The 16,784-nt window shown below is 47.5% G+C and overlaps 1 protein-coding gene across 1 annotated transcript in view; it reads right to left on the reverse strand.

The window, feature by feature from the left end:
• APC2 (APC regulator of Wnt signaling pathway 2) overlaps positions 1-16,784 on the reverse strand; it is a 195,848-nt gene that overhangs the window by 107,731 nt on the left and 71,333 nt on the right. The window lies entirely within an intron of this gene.

Raw genomic sequence — 16,784 nt, forward strand, 5'->3', positions numbered from 1 at the left:
CCTGAACCGGAACACAAGGAGCCCAGGACCGGCTTCGACCTTGTTAGGGCTCATCGGCCGGGAACAGTAAGACAGTGCGCACGAAACCCCTGCCTGGTGATACCCAACGCGTGTAGGGCATCAAACTGCAGTATACAAAATATGATGGATGAATGCTTGAATTAATCTCAGACACTGGTAATTAATCAGGGGCGAATTCCAATCCATTGTTTTTCACCCACTGATAGTAATGGGGGTCTCTAGTTGGCAATGGTTTGCACCTTTGTCCGAATAGGGACCCTTGTTCTAGTCAGGGTAAGGGGACTACACTCCTAAATATCCCCTGCTCACCCCCTTGGTAGCTTGGCACGAGCAGACAGGCTTATCTCAGAGGCAGTGTGTTAAGCATTTGTGAACACATACAGCAGTACAGTGAAAACACTACAAATGGACACCACACCAGTTTAGAAAAATAAGTAATCTTTACTGGACTTAACACAAGACCAAACGGCAAAATCCACAATACTGTAATCAAAAATAAGTCTTTAAAATGGTAGAAAATAGCTTAGTTCAATGTAGATGGTAAATGCAACACTTTACTCTCAAAGTACCTTAGATGCATCACGCAATACAAACAAAAGGGTCGCAGGGAAGTTGATGCCTCGTTCCTTACATTCAGGGAAGTGGATGCGTTGGTTCCTTACTGCTGCGCAGGGAAGGTGATGCGTCACTTCCTTACTGTGTGAGGTGTTGGTACGCCATTTCTTTCTGCGGCCTGGTGACAATGCGACAAGATGGCGCCTCAATGCGATTCGACTATCCAGTGCGATGCGACAAAATGGTGTCCTTGATGCGATGCGACAACGTTGGATGCGATGCGTGCACGTCCGACGGCCATGTGGTGAACTCGGTAACTTCTAAACCATGACAGGCCCTGCAATAAGCTTCTTCGGTGATCTGACGGCGACCTCTGCGGCGGCGATACGCTTCTCTGGTGATGCAACATACTTCGTCGGTGGTGCGACGGTGAACAGCTGCGGCGGCAGCACACTTCTTCGGCGATGCGACGGCAACACGCTTCTCCTCAATGCTTCACACTTATTATTATTATATTATTATATGAAATTTATAGCGCGCTCAGATTACCCAGGGGCATCCCGGCGCGAGCACTTCCAACTCCCAGCGACACACAGTCTTCTCAGTAGGCCCCACTTAACAGTAGGCACTTCAATTCCCAGCAAGGGAATTCAGGGGGGAGCTGGTGGTGAAGTCTTGTATCCTTGAGACTTCAGGCAAGACGCAAGCACACTTCTAGCCCTTGGAGATTCTTCTTCAAGATGATGAAAAGTTCACAAATGTCCTCTTCTTCTTTCCTTGGCAAATAAAGTAACCACTGCAGGCCAGCCCCAGAAATAGCACAGCACAGGGGCAGTCTCCTCCTTCAGCTTTCTTGGTTCTTCTTCTTGGCAAAGATTTGTCTTGGTTCCCAGAAGTGATCTAACTTTCTGGGCCCCGATATTTATACTGCAAAATCCTTTGTCCTCTGAAGGCAGAGGGTGTCTGCGCCCAGCCAAAACCAGTTCTGTGCAGCTTCCTTGTAGGAGGTGGAGACAGCATTGTTGAAAGAAGACCTGGCTCAGGTAGCTGAAAGGATATCTCCTCCCCCTACTCTATTCTATGAGGGGGCAGGTCAGTCAAAGGAAAGCTCCACCCCCTACTCTCTATTCAGTGCAGGTCCTATTCAGCCCTGACCCATCAGACTGCTGGAGCCAAAGCCCTCTCCAGCCCCCTGTTACTCACAAACCAGACATGGAATACACAAACCTAGCAGAGGCATACTGGATGGTTAGGCAAGAAAATGCCTACTTTCTAAAAGTGGTATTTTCAAACACAGAATGCAAAAACCACCCACACTAAAAGATGTATTTTTAACATTCTGAGCTCAGGCATACTAAACTTTATTTTCCTATCTTGTTGCTAGGGTCAGTTATGATTATAAGATGTTACAATCAAACTGCCCATTCTGGCCTATGGGAACAGATAGCCTTGCAATAGTGAAAAACAAAATTGGCTGTAATTCACTGTCAGGACATGCCGCACACACCAGGGCATGTCCTACCTTTAACATACAATGCACCCTGCCCATGGGGGTACCCTGGGCCTACCTTAGGAGTGAACAGCATGTAGAAAAGGGAAGGTTTAGGGACTGGCAAGTGTGTGCACTTGCCAAGTCAACATGGCAGTCTCAGACTGCCCACGGGCTCTGCAATGGCAGGCCTGAGCCACACTTTACAAGCAGCTTCTGTGGGTGGCACAATGAGTGCTGCAAGCCCACTAGCAGCATTTGATTTACAGGCCCTGGGCACACATGGTGCACTGTACTAGGGTCTGACATGTATACCAAATAAGCCAATCATGGAGTCACTAATCCATTACAACAATTTACAATAGGGAGCACTTGCACTTTGGCACTGAATAGCAGTGGCACAGTGCCCAAAGCATCTAGACCAGCAAACACATAGCAAAAATACAGGAGATAACAGCAAAAAATGGAAGGGAGACTCGTGCCAATGGTGCCAGTTCTAACACCCACCAAACCACCTAAATTTAGATCCAGACGTATGCAAATCAATCCTGAGCCCTGCTTCAGTGGAAACACAGCAGTCCGAACTGCAAGGCAGGTCCTGCCTGAACCGAAACACAAGAAGCCCAGGACCGGCTTCAACCTTGTTAGGGCTCATCGTCCGGGTACAACTTGGTTCCATGCCAGTAACACAGTTCACACGGAACCCTTGTCTGGTGATACCCAACGCATGTAGGGCATCAAACTTGAATTAATCCCAGCCACTGGTAAATCCAATCCATCGTGCTCTCTGTGTCACTGGAAACAAGCTGCAGCTGGCTGATGAGCTCAAATGAAGGCAGAACCTGACCTGGGTTGCTTGTATTTTGGTTCAGGGAGGACGTGTACTGGCAGTTCGGGCTGAACTGTTCCTATTGGAGCAGGGACAAGACTGATTGGCATATGGCTGGGTCTACACTGAGGTGGCATGGTGGGCGGAAAACGATGGATTGGAACGTGGCCCTGAGTAATTACTAATGGCTGAGATTGATTTGAGCATTCGTCCATCAACGTGTTTTGGTTTTGCAGTTGAGGCACCAGGGCCCATGGCATCCTTGTAACAATCCCAGAACCAGTCCTTCAGGCCCAGATGACCAGCGACCAGTCACCCGGCACTACTGCGAGCTCGCTAGTGACCCGGCACTACTGCGAGCTCTCTGAAGTGCAAAGGGCCTCTGTCAAGGCTTTGACTCCTGGTGAAGTGGGGTTGGGCCATCACGTCTTACTGTTGGGGCAGAGCGTCTGGTGCCGGTCCGGTCCTGATCTCTGGTCTGTTCCCTGCTTGTAGTTTGGTCCTGATCTGTGGTCCAGTTCAGGGCCCTAGTCTCTGGTCCAGTCCTGGTCTCTAATCCGCTCTTTGTTTGTGGTCTGGTCATTACCTGCTTTACTGTCCAGGCCCCTGATCGCTGGTCTTGCCCGGTCTCTGGTTTCCAGATTTACTCTCTGGTGTGGTCCTGGTCTCTGGTGCGGTCAAAGACCCTGGTTTCTGGTCCAGCGAGATCGATGGTCTCCAGGCGTAATCTCTGACCCAGTCCAGTTCCCTGATCTCTGATCCTGGTCACTGACAAAGTCCTGATCTCTGGTCCAGTCCAATGCTCTGTCCGGTCCCGGCCTCTGGTCCAGTCCAATGCTCTGTCCGGTCCCGGCCTGCGGTCCAGTCCAATGCTCTGTTCCGGTCCCGGCCTCTGGTCCAGTCCAATGCTCTGTCCGGTCCCGGCCTCTGGTCCACTCCAATGCTCTGTCCCGGTCCCGGCCTCAGGTCCAGTCCAATGCTCTGTCCGGTCCCGGCCTGCGGTCCAGTCCAATGCTCTTTCCCGGCCCCGGCCTGCGGTCCAGTCCAATGCTCTGTTCCGGTCCCGGCTGCGGTCCAGTCCAATGCTCTGTCCCGGTCCCGGCCTGCGGTCCAGTCCAATGCTCTGTCCCGGTCCCGGCCTGCGGTCCAGTCCAATGCTCTGTTCCGGTCCCGGCCTGCGGTCCAGTCCAATGCTCTGTCCCGGTCCCGGCCTGCGGTCCAGTCCAATGCTCTGTTCCGGTCCCGGCCTGTGGTCCAGTCCAATGCTCTGTCCCGGTCCCGGCCCGTGGTCCAGTCCAATGCTCTGTTCTGGTCCCGGCCTGCGGTCCAGTCCAATGCTCTGCTCCGGTCCCGGCCTGCGGTCCAGTCCAATGCTCAGTTCCAGTTCTGGTGTCTGGTTTGGACCGGTTTCTGGTCCAGCCCAGGTCCATGATTTCTGGTCCTCGTCTCTGGTCCAGTCCTGCTCTCTGGTCATCCTGGTCACTGGTCTCTGGTCCAGTCCTGCTTTCTGATCCAGTCCTGCTCTCTGGTCTGATCCTGGCCTCTGCTCTCTGGTCCAGTCCACAGGAGCGCGCTGCTTCAACAGACCAAAAGGCTAGCACTATATCAGTGACATCAGATCTACTTTATCCAGTTTTGGGGACTCTTGGCGTGTCCGAGTGTCCATTTGAATTCAAAGTTTGTCCTCAGATACTTGGGGGGAACCAATCCTTGCTGCTGAGTGCATTTCTTTTTCAGGAGTCACACCATATGGAGATGCAACTGCCAGCGGGTCACTCGTGTTGTAGCCGTGTGCAGTCTGTACCCGCAGCACAGAGCATAGGATGTGAGGGTGGCCTCAGCCCAGCCCTTTCTGTCTCACTCCCCAACGCAGACCCCGGATCCAGACGGCTTCGCAGTTCTAAACCACTCTGTACCCATAGCTCATGGCCCGGGTTCGAGTGGCCCAACACCACGAGTAGGTCTCCCAAACAATCCTGACCTTACATCTGGTGATCCACGACCTCCTACCCGACACCACAAGCCTCAACATGAGGGGTTTCCCTGACCGGAGCTGGTAAGAAAATCTGAGGCCCAAATACAACCCTGCACCCGATGCCCCGGCCTTGGGTGGCCCAAATGACAGTGTCTAAGCAACCCTCAGCAATCCAACCCTCCTCTCTTGCTGGTCGTCGCCCTCAGGAACACTCTTCAATCAAGCCTGCAGGATTTCTTCTAAACCGGAGATCTCCACTGGAATCCATAGGTCACCCAACGTCTCCCTGCACCCTGCACCCGGGCGCCTCTGTGCTGCTGGTGGTGCAGCTCCTGTGCTGATCGTTGGCCCCTGCCGTGCTGATCCTAACCCCAAGAGCTTGGCTCTCACAGCCCAGTGGCCCGCTCGTGAGCAGCCTCTGACCTAAGGCCCCCGGGCCCCATTGGCTAACGCTGGTCCCCTACACTCTGCACCCAGCCTCCCTAGTGTCGCTGGTGGAGCTATTTGAGTGCCTCCTTCAACCTTGGTTCAAGCCCAAAACAGCTATTCTTGCAGGTTGTTTACTTCCTAGCAGACCAATAACATTCTTTTCCTCCATAGGAACCCATGTTGTTGTTTTTTCCTCTGAAATGTTCAATTTACCTGTTTATGAATGAAGCAAAAGTAACTGTTTAAAACATAAAAATGCCTTACTTACCTTTGTATTGTAGCACTCACGGTGTGATATGTCTAGGCATATCACCCCGAAATGTGGATGTAACTGAAAAGTAACAAATAGTAATCCAAAGTAATTTCAATGTATTCTGAACTGTTTTAAAAGCCAATACAAACCTGTAATTGTTCCAATTCAATCTACAATTGAATTTTCTTGTAAAGTTTTGCATTTCAAAGCATGTTCTACTTACCTGTGCCAAGTCCTGCTTGGTTCTAGAAAAAAAAACATAACTATATATGTTTTTTATACTTACCTAATTGGTCTAGATTGTGTCTCTGAGTGTGTGCCTTCAGTCTTGATTGAGTGAATACAATAAATGCTTAACACACCTTTCTGACAAGACTAACTGCTCGCCCACACTACCACAAAGAGAGCTGTTACTGATTATCTAATTCGGCCTCTGCTATACCTTTAGGGTTCCACCGGACTTAGGGGCATATTACCAACGATTAGCGAGATTTATCGCTAACTAGGCTTAGCAACTAATTTTTTATCACTAAGCATCGCTGGAAATTATTGCTGAGATAACTTGCTATTAGCAAGGTTTATCTCCAAAGCGATATATTTTCCGGCGACAGCGTGAATATCGCTGAGAATACAGCGATATTCACGCATTTGCGACAAAATGCTCTTAGCCATGTTATCCACCTTCCATTGGATAACATGGCTAAGAACTGGTCTGAGCAGGCATTAGTTTTTGGAGATATTCGCACTTAGCGCGAATATTTCCAACGCTACGCCTACCTTGTTAGTAGGCGATAGCGACGTTATCGACTGCTTTCAGTCGCTAACGGGTTGGGTACGCCCACTTTGCATGTCATTAGCGATAAACATCGCTGACATGCAAAGCGGGTCCCAAACCGTTCGCTGTCGCCTAAAAGCTGTCGCTAACATCAGTTAGCGACAGCTTGCTAATGGGGCGATAGATTTATCGCCGCTTAGCGGCCGAAAACGGCCACTAAATCGGCGATAATTGTCTATCGCCCCCCCTTGGTAATATGCCCCTCTGTGCACACTATACCTCACTTTGGTAACAAAAGACGAAAGGTAACAAGGACTAAGGGCGCTCAACTATAAGTATGGCTAAATTGTAGTTTCGAAATTGTTATTCAAGAGACTGCTACAAGACTGGAAGGAAGGTTACCTAACTTCCTTAAGTAGTCTTGGATAACTCCAAGATATAAAACTGAATTCAAATTCCTGTCGAGCAATCTAACATCAATTGCTGTATTTTTCAGCAACAAAACAATTGTATAGAACCAATCTAAATAACAGTTTAAAGTATAAACAAACAATTCCTCATCCAGTAAGCATTCAAGCACCAGGATCAAAGTACATTAATCCATAATTGAGTGGGAAATTTCAAAGTTCAATCCAAAGTTATTTTCTGTTTCACGAGTTCTTTATTCACTCTAAGTATTCCCAAAGTTCCAAGTTTCTTAAATCAAATCAAAATTCAGGTTTTACAAATTCCATTGTGCATCAGCAGCAGCCGATCCTGGTGCTTGAATGCTTACTGGATGAGGAATTGTTTGTTTATACTTTAAACTGTTATTTAGATTGGTTCTATACAATTGTTTTGTTGCTGAAAAATACAGCAATTGATGTTAGATTGCTCGACAGGAATTTGAATTAAATACCTCACTTTGGTATCGTATATACAGAGCCAGCGTCCTACAGGCATCCCTGCCATGTAGTAATTAAATCTTGGCATAACGTAGTCACTGTACTGTGTTTGTCATTCTCGCACGCTGGGGGCATCTTTGCAATCAGGGTGGCACCCTGGGCATAACAACCGCTTTTGCAAACTGACATTGCTGACATCAGGGAAACCTCTGGCACATGATGGGAGCCTCTGGAATGTCATGAAAAGTTTCTATTAATAACTTTATGTGTGAACCCCACAAGCTGAAGTTTGGGGGGAACAAGAATATATTACAAGAGATGTAAAGCGGGTGTTTGAGTCACACTGTGGGGGTTCAGCACCCCCGCTGCAGCCGAGGTCGCCACGAGCACCTCGTGTTTTGCTCAAAGCCCCCGGGCTGCCCTCTTGCATCTTACTCGCCGAGGGACACAGTGTGTGAGGATTGTGCCGGGTCCTGACGGGAGTCGCAGGAGCGGAGACCCGTGGCATTTCCGCCGCAGTATTCCCGCCGCCCGCCGCCGCACCTTCAAGACCTACGGTGCGGCCGCTGAGTGGCGTGCGGGACTAAATTTCCCAGCATCCCGGGCGGCCTGCTGCCGCGTATGCCCAATCAACGCGCTAGGAGGCGCATAATTACTGGGACAGCCCCGTTTTCTGATAACATCTGATATCCTCAGTGGCCATGGAGGGTCAGCGTTGTTTAACACCTGCTCCCGCAGGGGGCAGACCTACTGGGACTCTAGATGACTTTTTTACCAGAGCAGCCGGAGTCTTGGGCAGAGAAATTGCTTTGACAGAGAAACGACTGTCTATTGAGCTTTTGAGTGCTAAACGCTCCTCTTTAGGTGGCCTGATAAATGCAGTCTCACCAGCCAACACTGTACCAACTACCCTACTTTCCTGTAGCCCCATTGACCTAGAAAAACTGGACTTACAATTTGATTACCTCTCTGGGGGCGAAGTTACACCTTCCCTGAATATCTCTTCTAGTAGCACTGCTTCATCAGAGGGGTTTTATCCTATTGAGCCAAGGAAAAGCCTCCAGCCACCAGATATTCCACTGGTATTGGATAATGTTCCACCATGCTCGAAGCTAAAAGGGAAAAGGAAGAGGAGTGGGGGAGGTCACGTTGGCAGAAAACCCAAGGTTTCTAGAACTTCCAGCTGTCCGAGTACTATTATGTTAAAGAAACCTAGTAACACTAGTAATACATCTAAAATATTGAAAAAATCCACCACAATCCCCCCTGTCGCTAGCGCCAATACTAAACAGAAGGCAAATATAACTACAGAATTCAAGGAGGGGGAAGAACTAGTGTTATCCTTCCAAAACCTGACGCATCTATTACGTTCGTTTACTCTACCCCTGATAGAGAGACTCAAAATTATTGATAGTAAGATTGATGCCCTTAGTGGGCTCGCTAATGATAATACACGCAGACTTGATATATTAACATTACCCAAGTATGTTCCTGCAAAGGGGAACACGCCTAGTATTAATTCGCACCCTAAAGCGTCTACTTCACTCTCTATAAAAAAGACAGCGTCTCTCTCAGTGCGTCAAAAGGGAGGGGCAGCGTCCGTGGGCTCTCGCATCAGCTGGGCTCTCGGGCAAGTAGATAGCTGCTCTGCTCCAAAACCACCACCGTGTGTTTGCTTAAGGCAACGTTGGTATATTTATACCTGAAAGGTGCCGGGTTTGACGTAAGGTTGGACATAAGACGTCAATAAAGATGTCACTAAGAACTGGCCGTTCTTACAGTGCTTTACAGGAGTTCTAGGACGAAATCAAAACAAAGCAAGGGGGATTTCCCAGGTTGCTGGAGGTTTGGTTTGTTTAGAGAACTCGTTGTGCTTTCTAGGAGTCCGGGGAAGTAGCCTTGCTTAATGTGACTGCATGTGCTACGACTAATATGGATATGATTCCTTATGCCTTTATAGGGATATTATTGATTATAGCCGAACAAGGGTATAAAATAGAAATATCGATTTAGGTTCCTAGATAAAAACACAACCTGAGTTTACTGTCTTCATGGTGATGGTGGTGGTGTCCTGGTAGGTGAGTTGGCACCAGTTGGTCAGTTGGGCGCCTGTCGTTCTGGTGGTGGTATGTTTGATGAGGTTGGAGGGTCTAGGCTCTAGGTGGGGAAGGTGGTGATACGAGGTGCACCATGGAGTTGTGCACCTGGTGTGGCTGTATTTGATTCTGTCGCTGGAGGCGAAGTTGGGGTCAAGTGTGTGTCCTGGACAAGTTGTTTGGGTCCGATGTTGTCCAGGCAGTCGCAGAGGTCTATGGAGATTGGGTCCGTGAGTTCATCTAGTAGAAATTGAGGCTGATCTTGTTGTTTAGAACATACACAATCCTTGATGTCCAATAGAAAAACAGCCATTTTGTTTTTACTAGAAAATATGTAAACAATCCTTGTATTTATTTCTAAAGAAAAAGGCAGTTTAAACATTGTTTTAGAAAATGTTGATAATCCTTATGTTTCTTGCCAGAAAGTGTGCGACACACATTTTCATTATGAATATTTTTAGATTGCTCTAGTGCAGATTTTTTATTTAGACAGTGAAATTAAATTAAATTAAATAGAAATTTAGAACAAACGCATACTATGACCTGAGGGTGTTTAGGGCCGCGAGCTTGCTAACAGGGCTGGCCGAGGCTAATAAAACTCCTTTTAGTTTAAAGAGCCAGGTTTTCAGTTTTTTCCTGAAAGAGAAGAGGTTAGTTTCCATTTTTAGGTCTCGGCTAGCGTAGGCTGCTCATGCGCAGTCTCGCTTGCGAGATCTTACGTCTTCTAGTAGGGAGGTAAACAAGCTAGCTCTTCTCCATTGGCTGGCTTCTTAAACGACGGCCAGCCATTGGAGAAGAGCTGTGTCCGTCACTTTAAGCCCCGTCCGTTTCGGTTTGAGGGGCGTGTTTTTCCTGTCCTTTCTTTCTGTGATGTCATCAGGAAAAAAAACGCCCCCGGTCTGAAATGGACGGGGCTTGGATGCAAATGACGAGCGCTTGTTGAATGACGACTTTGATGACCCTTTGCTTTGCGCGATTTTCTTTCCGAAAGCTTTAGCACGCAAGAGATAAAAATAACATTAGAAATTGACATTTGGAGGCTGAAACGCAGATTAGAGGGTGGACGTGACCTGGCAACGCCCCCACTCCCCGGGCAGCGGCTGTCAGAGTTCCCGGGACCCCGCCTCACCTTCTTGATGTTGTAGAGTCGGGTCAGCATCTCGACGCCGCGGTCGTTGAGGATGGTGAGCTTCTCGGCCAGCTTCTGCTGACTCGGCTGCACGGCGGGGCGCGACATGTCGCCCCCGAGACCCGCCACCACTGTAGGCTCCCAATGACAAGCGGCGTCTGCTGGCTCCGGAGCTCAGACTGCGAGGGGATCTGGAGCCGCCCCGAGGCAGTGACCGCACCGGCACCCGCCGCCCACAGCCCTCGAGCAGAGCGCAGGGGGCCCGGGCCGCCGCTGCCACTCTCGCCATCTCGCGTCCTTCCTGCTGCGGGTCTCTCCCTCCCGGAGCTCCACTCCCAATCCCAGGCCGACAGCGGAGAGCGGCGCCCCAGAAAGAGGACTGGCGGGCCGCGCTCCAGCCAACACCATTTTCTAATGGAACTCCTGGCATTGCTGCACCTGTATACTTTTTTATTTTTTAAGAAAGTGTTATTTGTAAATATGTCTTTTGGCCAGACGTCTGTATTATTTATTAAAGACGGCGAGTGGTTGCTAGTGATGACAGCACCTGCGTGCCCTGCTCGTGGGGATCCATGATCTGTCATCTAATGAGTTTTCCGGAACTTCCCCTGCGGCTCCCAATCTGGGCGAGTCAGGAATCCGTGCTCCCGTGAATAAGGGCCGCAGGACACAACATACATACTGGATGGGAGTCTGCGGGTCATTTCGGCTGCCTTTCTGTTTCCAGTTATCGATCCCACATCCTTGAATATTTTATATAAAGCTGCCCGAAATCAAGAGATCTCACCCTGCAATGGGTCTCAAGCTGTCTGCTAGAGTACAACCAGGCCCACTGGAATTATGCGGCAGGAAAGTGCCAAATTATGCGGTAGGGTCGAGTAAATTATGGGGCAAGAAAACCTCCTGTGATTCTGGGCAAATCACTTAATCTCCCCGTGCCTAAAATGAATGTGTGTCCTCATGTAACGTAACTGGTGATATGTAAAGCGCTCTGATACCTGATTCGGTTCGGGTCTAGTTCGCGCTATATAAAACTCTGCAAAAAAAAAGACACACTCAGGTTGCAAAAGAAACACTACTCAAGGTCTGCCCCCACTAGTGAGTAAACCTCAAGAACAAAACTCACTCACAACACAAACACCAGATTTAGATAAAAACAAGGATAGGGGGAAGGAAACCACTGAACTAAACCTAAGAAGTACGGCGTCCCTACCAGTAATAAATCTTCCGCCAGAATGAGCACCCCTGGTACTGGTGCTAGCGAATGTTCCTGCTTTGAATGAGGGCTCAAGGGAAAATTTTGTTAAACTAAAAAATAAGGTCGTTCATTGGATCACTAATAATACATCTGAGGGAAATAATATCTGGCAAGACTTAATTATGGTCCGCAGAGTATCTTGGATAGGGAGAACAAAAAAGAATACATTAGGGGACTGTATTGTCCTGAATTTTAAAAGACCTGACCCTGTCAAACGTATATTGAGTGAGGTGTTGTTTCATGCTAAGTTACAAAAAAGGTCTATCGAGATTCACCCACTAGAATATTTTTATAGAGAGCTGAATGGATCTAATCCCAGCAGAGGAAACAAACTGAGTTATAATAGATACGTGCAAAGACCAACTAGACAGGGATGGGAATATCCTAAATCCTTTTCATATCAACAACGTAGAGGTTCGAATGGACAAATCCCCAGTTTTGAAGGGGTAAACCGCTACTCTGCTTTGATGGGGCTAGAGGGAGTCGATTGACGACGAACCATTGCAGACAGAGAGGATTTATGTACGGATTTAGAATCAGTGGTAGTACAAGATGGGGAACAGAGTGTGTGCGGACCATATAAGGAAAAATCCATGAAGGAGCACCTTGAGGCTCCTATCTTGATAAGGACTGAACTTCTAACGGCACAAAGCGAGATTGTCTGCACTTCAGAAAATACGCCCAAAGATCTCCCTGAAGAATCTCCGCAGAAAGGAACTAGGGTCGCTTTTTGGAACATTGCTGGTCTTCTTTCAAAGCTAAACAATCCTTATTGGTTGGATTTTATTAAAGACATAGATATTCTCTGCCTACAGGAGACCTGGTCGCGTGAAGCAATTCACATTAACGGCTTCAAAACATTCTTTGTACCAGCAAGCCCTTCTAGACATGGGAGGTGTAAAGGTGAATTGACTGTTTATGTTTCAAACCTATTAAAGGTATCCTCTTTGAAATTAGTAGGCTCATCTAGCGAGTTTCAAATTGTGGATATACAGGTGACCGACAAGGTTGAAGTAATTATCACCAACATGTATAACAATATGGAAAAAGGGTTGGTAAGTAACATGATATACTCCCTTAATAAGGAAATCAGAACGCTCATGGACAATACAGCTGGGGACTCTATTCTGATTTGGGGAGGTGATTTCAATCATCATCTATGTAAACAGTATTTAAGTGGATGTGGGGACCATGAAATGTATAAGTCGGATAATCAACCTCATTTTCAGCACAATAATGGAGGTGACGCCTTTAACGACATAATGGCGTCATACGATTTGGGTTTTGTCAATTTGTTATGTAGCCCACCAGTAGAATTTAGCCCCACCTATGTGGGAAGAGGGCATAGTACTCTGATAGACTTTGTAACTATTACCAATTCGCACTCGAATTGTTTAACCGACTTTGATACCCACATTATAGGCTTGAGTGACCACCACCCTCTTTGTTTTGGATCACATCTTCCTGTAAATAGCGATTGCTACATGATTGAAAGATTGGCCTGGACAAATAATTGTGTATTAAATAGACAGAACGGTTATGCCCTTAAGTGGTCAATGACCAATCCAGAAGTAATAAATAGTAAAATAATTAAACAAGCACTTGTACCCATCACCAGATGTCTTGAGGACGAGGTTGTACATACAGAGGTTTTGGACTGTTTTTCTGATATTACTAGAATTATTCAATCGAACCTTATACGCCCAGCGGGAAATAGGAAATCCCCTAAAAATGGGTGGTTTGACTCAATATGCTCGAAAACTCATGTACAACTCAAGAGAGCATTGAGTAAAAACCCAAGAAACCAAGCAGAAATAACACAGTGTAGGCGAAATTACAATATGGCAAGAAAGGCACGGAAACGTACTATCAAAAATGAAGCGTGGGTAAACCTACACGAGGCTTCTTTGAAAAGGGATAGCTGTGCCTTTTGGACGGCAGTGAAGGCCCCGTTTTTTAATCTAGCAGACAATGCAAAATTGGAAGTGGCAATAGCAGAAGATGCCTGGATAGACTTTTTTGCTGAGGTCTATAATCCGGGAGGAGTACATAAACTGGCTATTATAGATGAAAATTCAACAGGACATGGCAAGGTCGGTATCGCATCAATTAATCTACAGGTATCTGTAACTGAAATACAGGTTGCCATAGCCCAGAGCAGGGGTAATAAAGCACCAGGTGCTGATGGTATTCCTATTGATTTATTTAAACATCAGCCCGAGTTATGGTCACCGTTACTTAAGCGAGTCTTTGATGCGAGCTGTGATCAGGGTTTTATTGAAACCTGGGCGGAATCTATAATCATTCCCATATTCAAAAAAGGTGACCGGGAAAATCCCGGCTGCTATCGCCCAATATCCCTCCTGGATTCTTTTATGAAAGTTATCGGGAGGGTAGTCTTAAATCGTCTTCAACAATGGGCGGATGACGAAAATTTTTTATCCCCTGTACAATATGGTTTTAGGGAGGGCCGTGGTACCGTAGAACAGGTTTTAAATTTCACTATGCTCCTAGGAAAATATACCCAATCCAAGGAGGGCAAGCTTTATGCCGTGTTCGTTGACTTAAGCGCGGCGTTTTATTGCGTCATACATGACCGCTTATGGGAGATCCTGAGGGATTTGAAGGTGGATGAAACGTTAATTTCTTTTTTGAGACAACTTTATGCCGGACCTAAGGCTAAAGTGAGGTTCGGCACACAAGGAGAATGTACCAAGTTCTTTCCTGTAAAGAGGGGAGTGAGGCAAGGGTGCGTTCTAGCCCCATTTCTTTTCAACCTGTACACCAATGATTTAGAAAAGGAATTAGTGGCTAAAGTGCGCGACTCTCCCTAGGCAAACCACCAACAACTTGCGTCCCTTTTATATGCAGACGACGCCGTGATTATGTCACGGACCCAAGTAGGATTACAGGTGGCTCTGGACACTTTTTAAGATTTTATGAATGGTAGGGGGTCTAAAACTTAACGTGTCAAAAACATTTGTAATGACGAGTGGCAGATCTGGGAATAAAGTTTGTCGTTTGTTTGCCGGGAAGGAAAAAATAGCAACTACTAAATCCTTTTCCTACCTGGGCATTGTACTTGAAGAAACTGGGTCTTGGGGGTTAGCCATCAGAAATAGGTCCCTGATGTTTAAGAGAGCTACTGCGGCACTTATGTCATTCGCGAAAAAAATGGGAAAGAGACCGCCAGAAATTTTGCTCAAAATTTACCAGGCCAAGTGTATTAGCACAGCAACATATGGTGCAGGTATCTGGGGAATTGAAAAGTGCAGTCAGATACAAAAGGTCGAGAATGCGTTCTTAAGATTCATTCTGGCCACTCCTGCAAGCTCCCCAGTATTCAATTGTCATGCTGAGTTGGGGATCCGTTATATTATTGACCTGATCAGTATGCAACCTGTTTTGCTCTGGCACCGAATCTGGACCACACCCGAGCTTGCGCTAAATAGAGATATTATTAAAGACTGTATGAGCTTGGATAAGGCCAACAAGATACCCTGGCTGATGTATATTTTTAAATTTACCAGGGATCTAGGAAGACCAGAGTTCTACCAACAACCTGATTCATGACTTAAGATATCTAGAAAAGCTCTGAAGCAGTTGTGTTGGTACCACGTTGACCCCCTGAGACTAGGTGTGGAAATGAATAAAAAGCTAGTAATGCAGAATCAGCTCACCGTAGTCACATATAGCATCCAGCCCTATTTAATATGGTGCTTGGAGGCATTTGATCGATATCTGCTGACAAGATTTAGGTTTGATATATTTTTTCGTTTAATTTCTTTCCCGAAAGTAAATGACTGGGGAAGAAATCTGTGTAAATGCCCATGTGACAATGTATCTACTCAATCCACGTTACATGCTATATGCTTCTGTAAATTTTATATATTGGAAAGGTCCAGATGGATCAAACCATTTTTAACAAAATATGGTACTTGGAGGCAATGCGCCCAGCTTTGCTATTCCTGCTATCCTTGAATGATGTGACTTGTGTAGCTGTCATGCTGGGTTTCTTGAAAAGTATTTAAAAAAAACGGAAAAGCTTAACTTTATGCTAAAATGTATGCATTTTAATTTATATTGTGATTGTAATGAATATGTTGCTTTATGATTTTATGTGTTTTAAAGTCGAATAAAGCTTTTTCAATTCAATTCAATACTCGCCGCCCTCTTACCCCTACCCCCATACACCAAGGCTCACAGGCTCCCTACGCTGCCCCCTCTGCCCCACTCCTCCCCCTGTTTATCTCCAGCCCCCCCTCGGCTCCAGCCTCCCCGCCGCCCCTCTGAGGGCCCCCGTCCACCCGGACAGCCCCCGCACATCTGTCCGATGTTTATTATCCCACCTTCCCCCTCACCTCCTAAACTCACCTCACCTCCTTCCCTCACCTCTCTCCCTCCCCCGCCTCCTTCCCTCTCCCTCTTTATTCCCTCTCCTCCCCCCCCCCGTCCTGCCCCGCCCCACCCTCCCTGCCCCCCTCCCCCAAGGCCCCACCCAGACTCCGGTGCTGATGCTCACGGCGGAAGACAGAGGAGCCGGCGCCAGCCAATCACAGCCGGCAGGTACCCAGGGAGGCAGCCGAGCTCCCCAGCAACAGCCAATGGCAGGGCCGGGAAGCAGGCGCAGGTGAGGGAGCCCTGATGGGCGGTTGCCAGGATACGAGTCCTGGAGGAGCGCGCGCAGGGCGAGGTGAATGTTTAATAAGAGCCGCGAGCTCTCGGATAATGAGGATGGAGAAGCATTACACTCACAGTAACGATACTATTACAGCAGCATTACACTCTAAGAGCACCAGTAATTATATTACAGCAGCATTGCATTCAGAGCAAGGGAGATATTACAGCAGCATTATATTATTATAGTGGAGAAGTGTGGCTCACTGGTTAGAAGAGGCAGACCTGGAAGCAGAGGTCAGCCCGGGACCAGGGTTCAATTCCCGGCTCGGCGGGGTCTTGAGTCCTAAAATGTCCATGGACTCGACAATTCTCGCTCCGGTGCCTACTCGATTCACGGGTTCACACTCTGCGACTCTGGGCAATAGCTTGCTTAATCTCCACAACGGCCCCTCGCGGCGGGATGCCTGGCTT

Source organism: Lissotriton helveticus, chromosome 12, assembly GCF_964261635.1.
Source record: "Lissotriton helveticus chromosome 12, aLisHel1.1, whole genome shotgun sequence".
In the NCBI taxonomy this organism is placed as follows: Eukaryota; Metazoa; Chordata; class Amphibia; order Caudata; family Salamandridae; genus Lissotriton; species Lissotriton helveticus.